Raw genomic sequence first — 13,078 nt, 5'->3', positions numbered from 1 at the left:
CTGTAATAGCCCATGACAGAGAAGACCCTTTCAAGATAAGCAATGCAGGGAGACTGTCAGGAAGCCCCCCCCCACTGCAGCACCCTTGGGGGTCCTTGTGGAAGCCCCTCCCCTCCCTGCATCACCCCTGGGGTACTCACAGGAAGCCCTTCCCTTCCCTGCACCACCCCTGGGGTCCTCGTGGAAGCCCCTCCCCTCCCTGAATCACCCCTGGGGTCCTCACAGGAAGCCCCTCCTTCCCTGCATCACCCCTGGGGTCCTCGTGGAAGCCCCTCCCCTCCCTGCAGCACCCCTCAGGGTCCTCATGGAAGCCCCTCCCTTCACTGCATCACCCCTGGGGTCCTCAGCGGCACCCTCCATCCCCCCAACCGTGGCGGACTCCAGCTTCCATTCCCTTTAGCTGCTCCTACGCTGTTCAGTGAAAGCTGGAGCAGACCTGTCTCCCTGGGGCAAAAGTGGTTTGTAGACCTCTATATTTGGTGTTTGTTGTTATTCAGTTGAATGAGAAGCCAGCATTTAAAAATAAAAAAATCTTACATTAAAACTTAGATCCCAAAAATTTATTTTGGGTCAATAAATTTAGATGTGCAGCATTTACTCAAAACCTGCTCTGTATCTGTCTCCTGAGCTGTGCCTACCGCAGGGAGGTGCCCTGCAGGTTGTATGCCCTTGTGTATGTAAAACAAGCAAAACCACGTCTGACGCCAAAGCACTGTAAACTTTGGTGTGTGGTGGTGGTGATCACTCTAAGAGACCCTGGGGATAACAGTAGGAAGCTCCTGGCCTTACGGGGTGGACAGCTAACACACACAAGACCTACAGGCGCTGAGTCTCCACGTGTGTCCAGTGAGGCGAGACCTGGGGTGTGACGGAGAAAGCTGCAGAGGAGGGGCTAGCTGAGCAGAGTCTGCAGGATGATGGTGAGGGGGGAGGGGATTCTAGGCAGAGGGAGGAGCATGAGCCCAGGAGAAGACCCAGCCTGTATGGAGACCTATTAGTGGTCACCCATTTCTAGGATACAGGAAGCCTCTCACGGATGTGAAGTTCCCCTGAGGAATTAACCGTCCCTCTCTCCTAAACCATGCAGTTCAGGTTAAACCTGTCCCATTACAGCTCTAGAGGTGGACACATGACTGATTCTATGGCCACAGCGCGATAGGATTGAGAATGGGCATCAAACCCAAGGCTGTTCAGTTCTGGTACTCTGGTTGGAATGTTTAAGAAACAGTAGCCTCCTTCCTGTGGACTTGAATGTGGAATGATATAGACCTCCAGGCAACTGGTGGGCACCGTATCAAAAGAGTCCGACTGAGAAGAAACAACAGTATACAAAACATGTCTTCAACTTCCAACAAGTTCAAGGGTTCCCACCAACTCCTTGGGTTTGATAATTTACTAGAACAACTCAAAGATGTTGCTGAAAGTGCTGTATTTAGGATTACAGCTTTATTATAGTAAAAGCCTACAAAATAGAAGAACCAAAAAGAAGAGACACATAAGTTGAGGGCTGGGAAGATGTCAAATGCAAACTTCTGCACCCACCCTCCCAGCACAGAGATGTATACGATCAACTGTGGAAGCTTCTCTAGGCTTCCAGTGTCCCCAGTATATATGGGGATCTGGCTATGGAGGCACAATTGATGGAATCAATGTGCATGTGGTTGAGTTCAGTCTGCAGACCCCTCCCCTCCCAGAGATTGGGGAGGTGGGCTGATAGGACTGGGCTCAAAGCTGCAACCCCCTAATCACCTGGTCCTCTCTGGTGTGAATGCCCCCACCCTAGAACTGCAGGTGAAGCCAACCCCTCCCTGTCGGCACTTTAGCTGATGAATTGTTAGGTGTGGTCCTGGGCCCACCATGAATGACAAAGGACAATCCTATGGAGGGAAATTCTGAAGACTGAGAAGTTACCTCCCCAGCAAGTGGGTTCAAAGAGCAGCCAGGTTTTTCATTAACCCCAACCCAGACAACAGCAGAACTAAAGGGCTGAGTAAAGCCCAGTCCTGAAGACCCTCCAGGTCCAACTTTGCCAAAAGCCACTGGGACCTTTCTAGTTCCCTGAGACAGTATATTTCCTCTTTGAGGGGGTGGGGAAGGGTGGCTTAAACAAGTTGGATTTGGGTTTTTGTTACTTACAACCAAAAATGAAAAACAAGGAGAAAACTGACTCTGGGAAAATTTATGTTAGACTTGCCAGAGCCCACTACCTATCACACCTGGCAATTCTCTTCCATCAGAATAATGGTGTCATTAGCTCAAAGATTGCAGATCCATTAAAGGATCAATTTCATGAAATATATACCTTCCATATTTTACCCTCTGAAAATGCAAAAACTTGAGGACAACGTAGTCACAGAGTCCTTTATTAGCTGCTCCTAAAGAGCAGAGCTCATCTTTCAAAGCTGTTGATTTTCTCCAAAAATGGCATCAGGGTCTATTTAGTGATCAGCTCCCCAAGCATATCTAAGGAAGCAGCAGGACAACTTTGCATTTCTTTCTGACAGCTCGTCCATCAGGAGCCACACTGCCTTAACCATTTATAGATAAGTCTGGAAACAAGAGCTTCCCTGGGGCAGGAATGCTTTAAATTGTCAATGCCCTTTTATTAGGCTTTTAGCATCTCATTGCTGCTACTTCAGTTGATACTGAAGTCAGAGAAGTGATTTTTGCAGAGATACACTAGAGACCACCATCTTCTAGGTCAGAGCGAATGCATTCCTAGCTCTCTTCAAGAGTAAAGACAGCCTCCACTGCTAAGGATACACAGCTGACTTCTGGGTTTCCTTGACAATGCATTGACAGTACCATTATTAACCAAATAAAAACTTGAGCCTCAAAGACTACAATGTAATCATACTATAAAATCACATTTTATATCCTTCCTGTGAAGACTTTCCAAGAAGCTTGACAAAAAAAGAAAACATGATTTCCTGTTGGTTGGGTAATTTATAAAGTTCGAGAAGTCCACTACCAGCTGAGTCCTCTGATGCATAAGCTCTAGGAGGGGCATTTTGTTTCTAGCTGATAATGAGGCAGGTTGGTATAGTGAAAGGGGCAAGGCGGCTGGCCCTGCAGACAACAGAGCTGACAGACAAATGGCCGACAGACCACATGGCCATGAGACCCCACCCAGAATCTCCCTAAGAAGAAGTCTGCTGGAAAGACCCTGTGAAACCCTGACCACAAGATCCCATTTGGAAAAACAAGATCCCATTTGACCCATGAGATTCTGTTGGGTCAAGGAAAAGCCCCGGATACCCTCAAAAGGCTTCACCATTAGCCTTTTGATAAATGACAGGTGGGGCAACCAATCAGAACAGCAAACCAACATTTTGAAGGGAGAGGAGGAAAGACTTTAAAAAGTCCTGATCTGGGGTCCAGACTTGCAGCTCAGCCTGCAGTATCCCTGCGGTCCATGCTTCAGAATGTGTACTTTTCTCATATTGTTTCTTAATAAACTTTACTCCCTTATCTACCTTATGGCGTATCCTTAAATTCTTTCATGCAACATAAGCCAAGAACCTAGAAGCCCAGAAACCAGAGCCATCCACTAACACAATTTGGTGAGCCAGCCAGGAGACAGAGAGGCAAGTGGTGCTCCCAACCCCTACAGGAGGCTAGTGAGTTTTAATTAAAGCCTGTCTGTGCCCTCTTTTGTATTATTAGCAAGGCCCCAAGATTACCTCCGGGGCCCCTCAAGACGTTTACCTGTAAGCTGCAGATCAGTCTGCTTTTTTTTTTTCTTTATTGCCCTTTTTTTTTAAAGATTTATTTATTTTTACTTATTTTTCTCCCTCTCCCCCACCACCAGTTGTCTGCTCTCTGTGTCCATTCACTGTGTGTTCTTCTGTGTCTGCTTGTATTCTTGTCAGTGGCACCAGGAATCTGTGTCTCTTTTTGTTGTGTCATCTTGCTGCATCAGCTCTCCATGTGTGCGGCGCCACTCCTGGGCAGGCTACACTATTTTCACACTGGGCAGCTCTCCTTGTGTAGTGCAGTCCTTGTGCATGGGGCTCCTATGGAACGCAGTCCCTGGGAGTGGCCACGAGATGAGCTCACTCATGGCTCTCTCCTAAGACCTCTGCAAAGTAAGCAAAAGAAAGTTCCCTAGCTAGTCCCTTTCCTAGCAGGAAAAGTCCAGTTTGAGAGCTAAGTTCTGGGAACAAGAACCAGACATCTCACAAGATCCCTAAGGCCCTGGGAATGCCCAGAGACATAAGGCTCCTGATCCCTGGAACATGGGGTCAGCGAGCAGGGCTCCTGACCTCCAGGATACTGGCTGGGCAAGCAATCCGTTCAACCAGGTCTAGTAGTGAGGTGCCGCCCAGGCTGACAAACGCATTTATCTTCCCCTAGGATAATGGGAGACTTCTAATTGAGACAACCTGCCTACGTTAGTCTAAAAAGAAAAAGGATAATCTTTTCCTGTCACACCATATGGCCACAGTATGGCCGAGAGTGGGCTCGGTATGGAACCCTGAATTCCAGTTAAACCTGAGTAAGAAGAGGGCAGACCTGAGAGCCAGAGACCCTGTGGTCCTGTCTCCTTAAAGGAAGGAGGAAATGCTCTACCGAAGTGGTCAGTTTTAAAAAAGCTCAGGGAAATTATTCAGAGGCAGAGAGTAGAGACCCAGTGTTACTTCAAGGAAAGCTGGTAGAGGCAGTAAAAATACCCTCTTGTAGATCCTAATTCTAGAAGTACAGACCCTCCTAGGAATGCTAGTCTGCCTCAGATGTCCTTAGAAAGCTGCAGAAACTTTCCCTGGGCCCCCAAACCTCCATTAACTCCCTTTTAGAAATAGCCTTCTCAGTTTTCAACAGTTGAGACCACGTCACCAAGATGGAGAAGATAAGGAGTGGCAGGTGCAGGGTGCAGGGAAGGCTCGCCTTTTAACTGCTGCCATTAAAGGCGCTGGTCACCTCAGGGTTACCAGAACCCAGGCTCCACATTAGTAAGAAATTGGCCCCAAGCTGCCTCACCATGCAAAACGCTGGGGCCTTGCCCCAGGGGAGGACAGAATGGGCCTGAAACCCAAGTGAACCATCAACCAGAGGACCCCAGGTGACCCTTGACATGGCAGGTAAGATTATTAACTTCTTAATTAATATGGGAGCCAATTACTTGGTGTTAGTGAAGCCGACTAGTAAGATAGGGAATCCATAGATGGACCTGGAACCTGGCAAGAAGTCCATGTGGACATCAGTGACCCCAAGATGGCTGCTGGAAGACCCTCCCCAAGATTCTGCCACTCAGAAAAATACTTCTTCCGGAAGCCAGGTGAAGCCCGGGATATTCCCCAAGGACTTTATCATTGGGCCCTCAAGGGAGATTGATGGGAGAGATAATCAAAATGATAAACAGCTGCAACTCCTCCCCTGCCTTTAGCAAAGGGGTGGGGTAATTAACAGTTCAAAAAGCAAGCACAAGGCCTGAGCTCGCTGGCTCTCATGCCCTCTCTTACCTGTGGCCTCCTCTCCTGCATTCTGCACACCACTTTTACCATTTTCCCTCTGCCATGTGGCCATGTAAGTAAAACTTGGAAATTAATAACCTATAATGGGGAATTGTAGCGTGTAAATCAGCCCTCTTTATCACTTTTTAGCCCCTTCCTTTCTACCTGGGACCCCTGATCTGTTATTTTCTCTGATTTCTCATCCCTCCCTGCCTGAATAAATTATTGGCCTAACTCACCTGACGTGCCCTTGAATTTCATTTCTGCAGCATAGTCAAGAACCTAAACAAAATCCGGTAACACTAGCCTGCACACCAGACCTCTCCTAACCTCAGTTGTGCCTAATAAGGGGATTCAGTGGGGAATCATGATCTGGCCATTGTACTAAACCACTTCCCGATAGAATAGGGAGTCACTTCATGTTCCATCAATTAAGATTAAGATGTTCCTGGCTACTCCTAGCTCCCTGCCTATTCCCTGGCAACACTCCAATCCTTGAAGCTAAAAAGCTTTGCAGGGCTTCTCTGGACCCCTTAGCTCCATCCTTAGCAGCTGTCCAGGGATTTTCCCAGAGGAACAAAGCTGGAGGGTCCTGCATGAGGTTTCTGTCATGGACAGACACTGGGAGCTTTGTGTTTAGGTGATTCTAAAGTCAGGTCTTTCCCTATGCTAAGTGTGTAAAATTCTCTCTTCTGATCTAATCTGTGCTTGATTCAGCTTTCTTAGTCTGTTCAGGCCTGGACTTTTGTAAATCAGACTTGGGGTTCACTTTTGTTTATGGTTACTTCAGGTCAACTCAGCCTCGAGTATGCTTGCTATTGAGATGGTAATTCTAAACTGAGTTTGCCTTTGTTTATGGATACTTCAGGTCTAACCTCACCCTTGCTTGTGTTTATGGTTATTTCAGAGCTGGCCTCACCTTTATGATGGTAACTACTCCACTCTCCCCTGTTTGTAACATGGGGACTTCTGCCCCCCATGGCTCAGGGGATGCAAATTTGAGACACCCCTGTCTTCTGTCCTTTCTCTAGTATTTATGACCCTGCTTTCTCTCATGACTCCAGATGTGAACTAGATTGCTGCCTGGTGGAATTCTCGATGCTTCTGGTTGGATGTCCACTCTTGTGGTCCTGTGGCCACCAGCATCCTGATTTCTCTGAGATCCGGGGAATGCGGACCTTCTACCTCGAATGTTGAGGTTCCTAAGAGCAGCAAGGCATGAGAAAAACCAGGTTTCCCTGAGACTTCAGTGACCGCAGTGAGCATATACTTGAATTCGTGTTGTTCATCCAAGGTCTGTCAAAGTCGAAATGGGATATAAGCAAAGCTCTGAAGTAAAGGGAAATGCTGTAAATTGTATTGTAAAGCATTGGGAACAATTTTGTTATAAGCCAGTAATTACAAGGAATGAAGTTCTTGTGCAAAACTGCATGGTCACAGTGCAGATTAATTAGAAATAACCTTCAAATAGATCTTTTAACATTAATGAATTGTGTCTAACTCTATTTGTATCTGCCTATTTGTTCAGTATATATCTTCATACATTAGGGTGGTAATGTCAAATTAACAAATGAAAATTCTTAAAATAGCTCTATTCAAATATTAAAAATAAATATGTGCTTATATATGTGAATAAATATCCCTGGAGCCCAATTAGGCTAAGCAGGATGGAAAGATCATATAGAAATCTGAATATAGAAACTATTGGAAAAGGAAAAGGCCTTTCCTAAGCTCTTTGACCTACCAGCCCCCAGGACCTTCTTGGCAAGCTAGGAGGGAAGGGCTGGGTGTGGCAGATTAAAACTCTTCTAGGCCAGGGAATTAAGAAACAGTTTGTCCTGTAATTCCCCAATTTAAAACTTTTAACAGACTTAACATTAGGGTGGTTAATAATCCTATTACTAAATCTTAGAAAGTAAAGGAAAAGTCCTTGAAATTTATGGAAAGATCTTTTACAACAAATCAAACAATTATAATGTGTTCCAGAACCTAGCAGTCACTATGCTTTTAAGATTATTCACAGTTTTAGCATTTAGTTAAAGAAAAGAGGTTTTAGCCTCCTGTAAAGGAAAGAAAAAGAACATTCTTTGCATCAACTATAATTGTTCCAATTTTATTTAGCTTGGATGTTATCTCTCTAGGTTTATAGGAGGTCAATTAAATAAATTATCATTGTATATGCATTAAATCTTTAAGATGATGAAAATTCTAAGTTCGTGTTTAACGAAATTAAGATAAAGGTAAATTTCATTGGTTGCTAATTGTAATTTCAAAAGCTAATTTAAAGGTAAAGGAACTTGCAGTTAACTATAAGAAGTTTGTAAAAGCATCTTCTAAACTGAAGCATTTAAATGGCTAGTTCCAGGAAGCCATTACTAAATAAAAACCCATATTGATACTGATAACAAAAAGTCACTTCATAACAGTGAAACCTGTCAGAGGCCACCTCAAACTGCATATTAAAGTGGTGGTAAGGAAAGAACACCTTGATTCCATTGACAATCTTAGATTTTCACAAAATAATTAAGAAGGTAGTTTTTCCTGTACTACTAAAATAAAATACCTGTTAATTAACATAGTCATGGCAAAAGTATAGTCATTTGATATGTAATAAATTGCATTAGAAATATTTAGAAAGTATATAAAAATCAAAAGAGATTTCAATATTGCCATACTCTCCTTGCATTTAAAACAGGCCTTCAGTACACTGCATGGTGCCTTTCCATTTGAGTTACTGGCTAGGTTGGTCACTGACCCATAAAGTACTAAAGGTATCTACCACATCTCTGGTTATGTTCCTGAAGTCGATTGAGAGTATGTTGCAGTTTCAGACTCCTGCAGCAACCAGTGATGCTCCATATGTCCAGATTTACAATGGACATTGCCTCCAGACTGGCTCTGTTTCATAGTGCCGGTGAAACACTGGAGCCTAACTTCCTAGCTTTTCTCTAGGATCAACTCTGCTGCAGCATGCTATCTGTGTGAAGGACATAAAGTGGAGTGAGTAGAACTTAAACAAACACACTGAGAATTATGGCCCACTCCCATGGAGAAATAACACATTTGGTATTCCAAACCTGGAACTTAGATCTCTTGTCTGTGGCTCAAAGCGAAACTTATGCTCTAATTAGTGCATTGATTAGTATTAAGTACTATACCTATATGCCTGATGAGTATAATAATATCTTTTATATTCTAGATCATATACAGAGGGATATTAAATGTCTTGGTAAACTTATTCGTTTTCTAAGTAAGTAATGAATGTGCCTATATGGCAAAAGAATGGCTCTCTTAAGTAATACTATCTTTATTTTGCTTGCCATATGCTTGTCTTGTTGTTGCCTAGACTGTCTTTGTGAGTTTATGTCTAGGGCAGTGCCTCTCATCATACCTCTTCTAGCTGTCCTAGGCATAATCACCACTGTTGGAACTGGCGTTGGCAGTTTATACCAAACCTAGCATACCTACGACAATCTCTTCCTAGAGGTAACCAACAGCATAAAAGAACTCAAGAAAAAATACTGTTCCCATCAACTTTGGGAGGATGCAGCCTCTAAAGGCAGCTGGCCTTCCTCACTCTCATGGTCTACTATGTCACAGCTGGCTGGCCCCTCATCTTCTGTATTCTTCATCTTCTGTATTCTGTTAAGGACCATGTATCTTAAAATTAAGTTTATTTTGTACAGAATCAGCGCCTTATTAGTTATGTGGGGATTTCATCCAGTCCAACCAGGGTGCCAGACCTGTCTCTCTCAACTGCAATAGAATAGCCAGAATATTTTAAACCTTGTCAGGTAGGGCCTACACCCCCTAACCAGCAGGAAGTAGCTATAGGAGAATGACCATCACCCTTCAGCACCCCCTTAAGAATAAGGGTATAAACTCTCTGAGGGGGGAGTTGAGGAAGGTTAGTACAGGGAAAGGGAAGCCTGGGTCACAACTGAGACCTGGCAGACAACATGGCCCACAAACATGGCCAGCAGCAACATGGCCCACAAACATTGGCCTGTAGACAGCATGGCTCGCAGACCACATGGATTGCAGACCACATGGCTGTGAGACCCCACCCAGAAACCTCCTGAGGGATCCCACAAGATCCCAGCTACAAGAATCTCATTTGGAATGAGAATCCCATTCGGGGTCAAGGGAAAGCCCTGGATACCCTCCAAAGACCTCACCACTGGCCCCCTGAAAAATGACAGGTGGGGCAGCCAATCAGAACAGCAAACAGCTAGAGCCCCTCCCCCAACATTATGAAGGGAGAGGCAGAAAGAGTTTAAAAAGCCCTAACCTAGGGCCCCACATGCACGTCTCATTCTGCACTCCTGCAGTCCATGCCTGGGACCATGTGCTTTTCTTGTTTCCTAATAAACTCTTTATTTCCTTGCAACCCTATGGCATGTCCTTAAATTCTTTTTTGTGGCATAAGCCAAGAACCTAGAAGCCCAGACACCAGAGCCATCTGCTAACAGACAGTACAGTTATTAATCAAATAAAAACTTAAGCCAATAAATTAGTCAAAAAGATAGGTACTCAAAGATTACTATGTAATCACACTATAAAAATCACATTTTACATCCTTTCTGTGAAGACTTTCCAAGAAGCCTGACAAAAGAAGAAAATATGAATTCCTCTTGGTCTGGTAATTTATAAAGTTGGAGAAGTCCACTACCAGCTCAGTCCTCTGATGTGTAAGCTCTAGGAAGGCATTTTGTTTCTAGCTGATAGGGCCCTCCCCTTGACCACACCTGGAGCAACTACAAGGAACGACAACCAGCATCGCAGGTGGTTAAGATTGCTGGCTCTGGTGTGAGCCTGTCGGTGTGGAAAACTGGCCCCTGCCTTCATGAGGTAGGTGACTGTGATGAGACATTTAACCTCTCTCAGACACCATTTCCTCAGCTATAAATTGGGAATACTGGTATTGCCTACATCAGAGTTGTGTTGTGAGGATTGCTGGCTCAACACTTTTAATGTTTTTATTGCCATAGTAACTCACACAGGATAAGTGCTCAGTAAATGTCAGCTGTCAATATTCGTAAGTTAAGGCCATAAACTTCTAAGAGCAGAAGCCACCTGCACTCCATCTTTGTGGCCCCAAAACTCTTGTACACTTCCCCCCATGTGTATATGCTCAATGAGGATTTGGAGAATAAAAGCCATCCCTAGGAACAAAAGAAGACTTGGATCATAGGATCTAAGGACTCAAGTCCAAGCATCCACCCAGTGCCACCCACTGTAGTCCACTGACTACAGATGTCTTTTGAAAATTTTCAGTGATAGGGAATTCAGTGCATGTGTTCCAACAAAGACCAGCGCAAACTCTTGCAGCAGTTAGTTTTGTCTCTGGATATTTCTTTCATTCATGCATTTATCCATTCACATGATCAACCTAATATGTACCAGGTGCAATGCTAGCAAGGGGACACATGGTTAGTAAAGGACGTAAACTAGACCCCATGGGCTTAAATATATGGATGAAGATAACATATCAGGTAGGGGTTAAAATATATAGATGAAGAGGGGAAGTGGAGTTGGCCCAGTGTTAGGGCATCCATCTACCACATGGGAGGTCTGAGGTTCAAACCCCAGGCCTCCTTGACCCATGTGGAGCTGGCCCACACACAGTGCTGAGGTGTACAAGGAGTGCTGTGACACACAAGGGTGTCCCCACATAAGAGAGCCCCATGCACAAGGAATGTGCCCTGTAAGGAGAGCCACCCAGTGCAAAAGAAAGTTCAGCCTACCCAGGAATGGCACCGCACACATGGAGAGCTGACACAACAAGATGACTCAACAAAAAGAAACACAGATTTCCATGCCACTGACAACAACAGAAGTGGACAAAGAGAACACAGAGAACAGACAACTGGTGGGGGGGGAGGGGAGAGAAATTTAAAAATATATAGATAAATGAAGATGATAGATGACATAGATATAGATGTAGACTAGATTAGATATGGAGAGAGAGATGGAGATAGTGATAGCGATATAGATATGGATATGGCTATAGAATAAATATGAATGTAGATATGATATGGAGATATAGATATTATATTTACTGATATAGTAGAGGTCAAGCACATAGATAAATATTATCTATGTTTCCTCTCCCAAATTCTACATTGAGGTTTCATCATAAACTGTTTTAACAAGTGATTTTTCAATTATATATGCTCAGAATGTAGATTTCCATGTGACAACATATCCATCAGAAGATATGAAAGAGAGAAGAATAAAAGGGGGAGAAATTTAACTTTTCTATTTCTCCCAAATCTTACTTATCTATGCATCCACTTAACATCTCTAACATAATAGACCTCCCTCTATATTTTCCCAGGGAATTTGTCAACAAGTCAAATGCAAGGGGGAAAACCAAATGCCATTTGCACTTCCAAAAGCCCACGTGTTCTTTACAGTCTTTTCAATAAGCACTTGGATTATTGGTAGTTCTGCCTTCTGTGCTAATTTTAGAATAAATGTCTGCAGAAGATAACGTCCTGTTATACTATTATCATCCCCATTTTATAGGTAAGGAGACAGGGCCCAGGGAAAGTAAGTAATTTGTCCAAGTCAAAGAGCAGGAAAGTAGTACCAGAATTTGAACCATGTAACACCATCATCTGAAAGCACAGCCAAAGACCTTGTTACCTGTGAGTTCTTTTTCTTTGTATTGAGCTACAAAATGCTTTTCTTTCAACTTCCCTTTTGCAATCTAAAAAGAACAAATCTATTCCCTCTTCCACATGATGGTCCTTGAAAGACTTTGAAAGAGCTGCCCAGCGTCCCTCTTCACCTCACCCTGGGCTCTTTCTTCTTCTCACCAGGCTAAACATTCATACATTTTTCCATTTTCCCTGTGATTTGATTTCAAGAGCCCTCAGCACTGCAGACACCATTTGGCAGAACACAGTCTGATCTTCCAGAAAGAGCAAAAATCTTAGAGTGACAGAGTGAGAGGCCTATCATTTCTTGCTTATTTTTGATAGACAAAAGTACAAGAAATGTCTCCAGTTCTTCAAAGCTTTGCCATTAGAAACCCAGCAGCACATTTGAGGATAAATGACAGGTACCCTTCTGTCTGGAAGTTGGAGATAATGGGGAGGGGGTGGTCAGCAGGAGGGTGGGGAATGGAGAGCACACACCCCGAAAGCACTGACTGGTCAGCTCCAGGTGATGCTGGCAGGCAGGGATGTGGGCCCAGGGCTCTGTGAGCTCCTGTTTTCTCAAGAGAAGCTGGGAAACCAGATTTCAATGTGAAATTTTACATTTTTATGTAATAGCAACTGATGCAGTTTTATAAATGCAGCCCATGCACACACACCCCTCTGGGCAGGACCTGGCCTGCAGTCTGCCTGTGTTTCCAGAACCATGCACCAATGAATGCCAATGAAGAATGGCAGCCCCTTCAGATGGGTGACTCCTTGGATCTCCAGATTAGTAAAGAGGCTGCAGCACACTCACGGTGGTGTTGCTATTAAGCTGCATCTTCAAAATCCTCTGCTTTTGAAGATATGTATATTTATTTTAACCTCAAATTTGAACTTTATATTTATCTGTCCTAATCATGCCTCTTAAAATTGTTTTATTTCCCCAGAGTCTGAACTCTAACAAAAGTCCACGTG

The sequence above is a fragment of the Dasypus novemcinctus genome, chromosome 19, assembly GCF_030445035.2.
Source record: "Dasypus novemcinctus isolate mDasNov1 chromosome 19, mDasNov1.1.hap2, whole genome shotgun sequence".
NCBI classification, from domain to species: domain Eukaryota; kingdom Metazoa; phylum Chordata; class Mammalia; order Cingulata; family Dasypodidae; genus Dasypus; species Dasypus novemcinctus.
The sequence above is the reverse complement of the archived record's forward strand: the minus strand, read 5'-3'. Positions refer to the sequence as shown.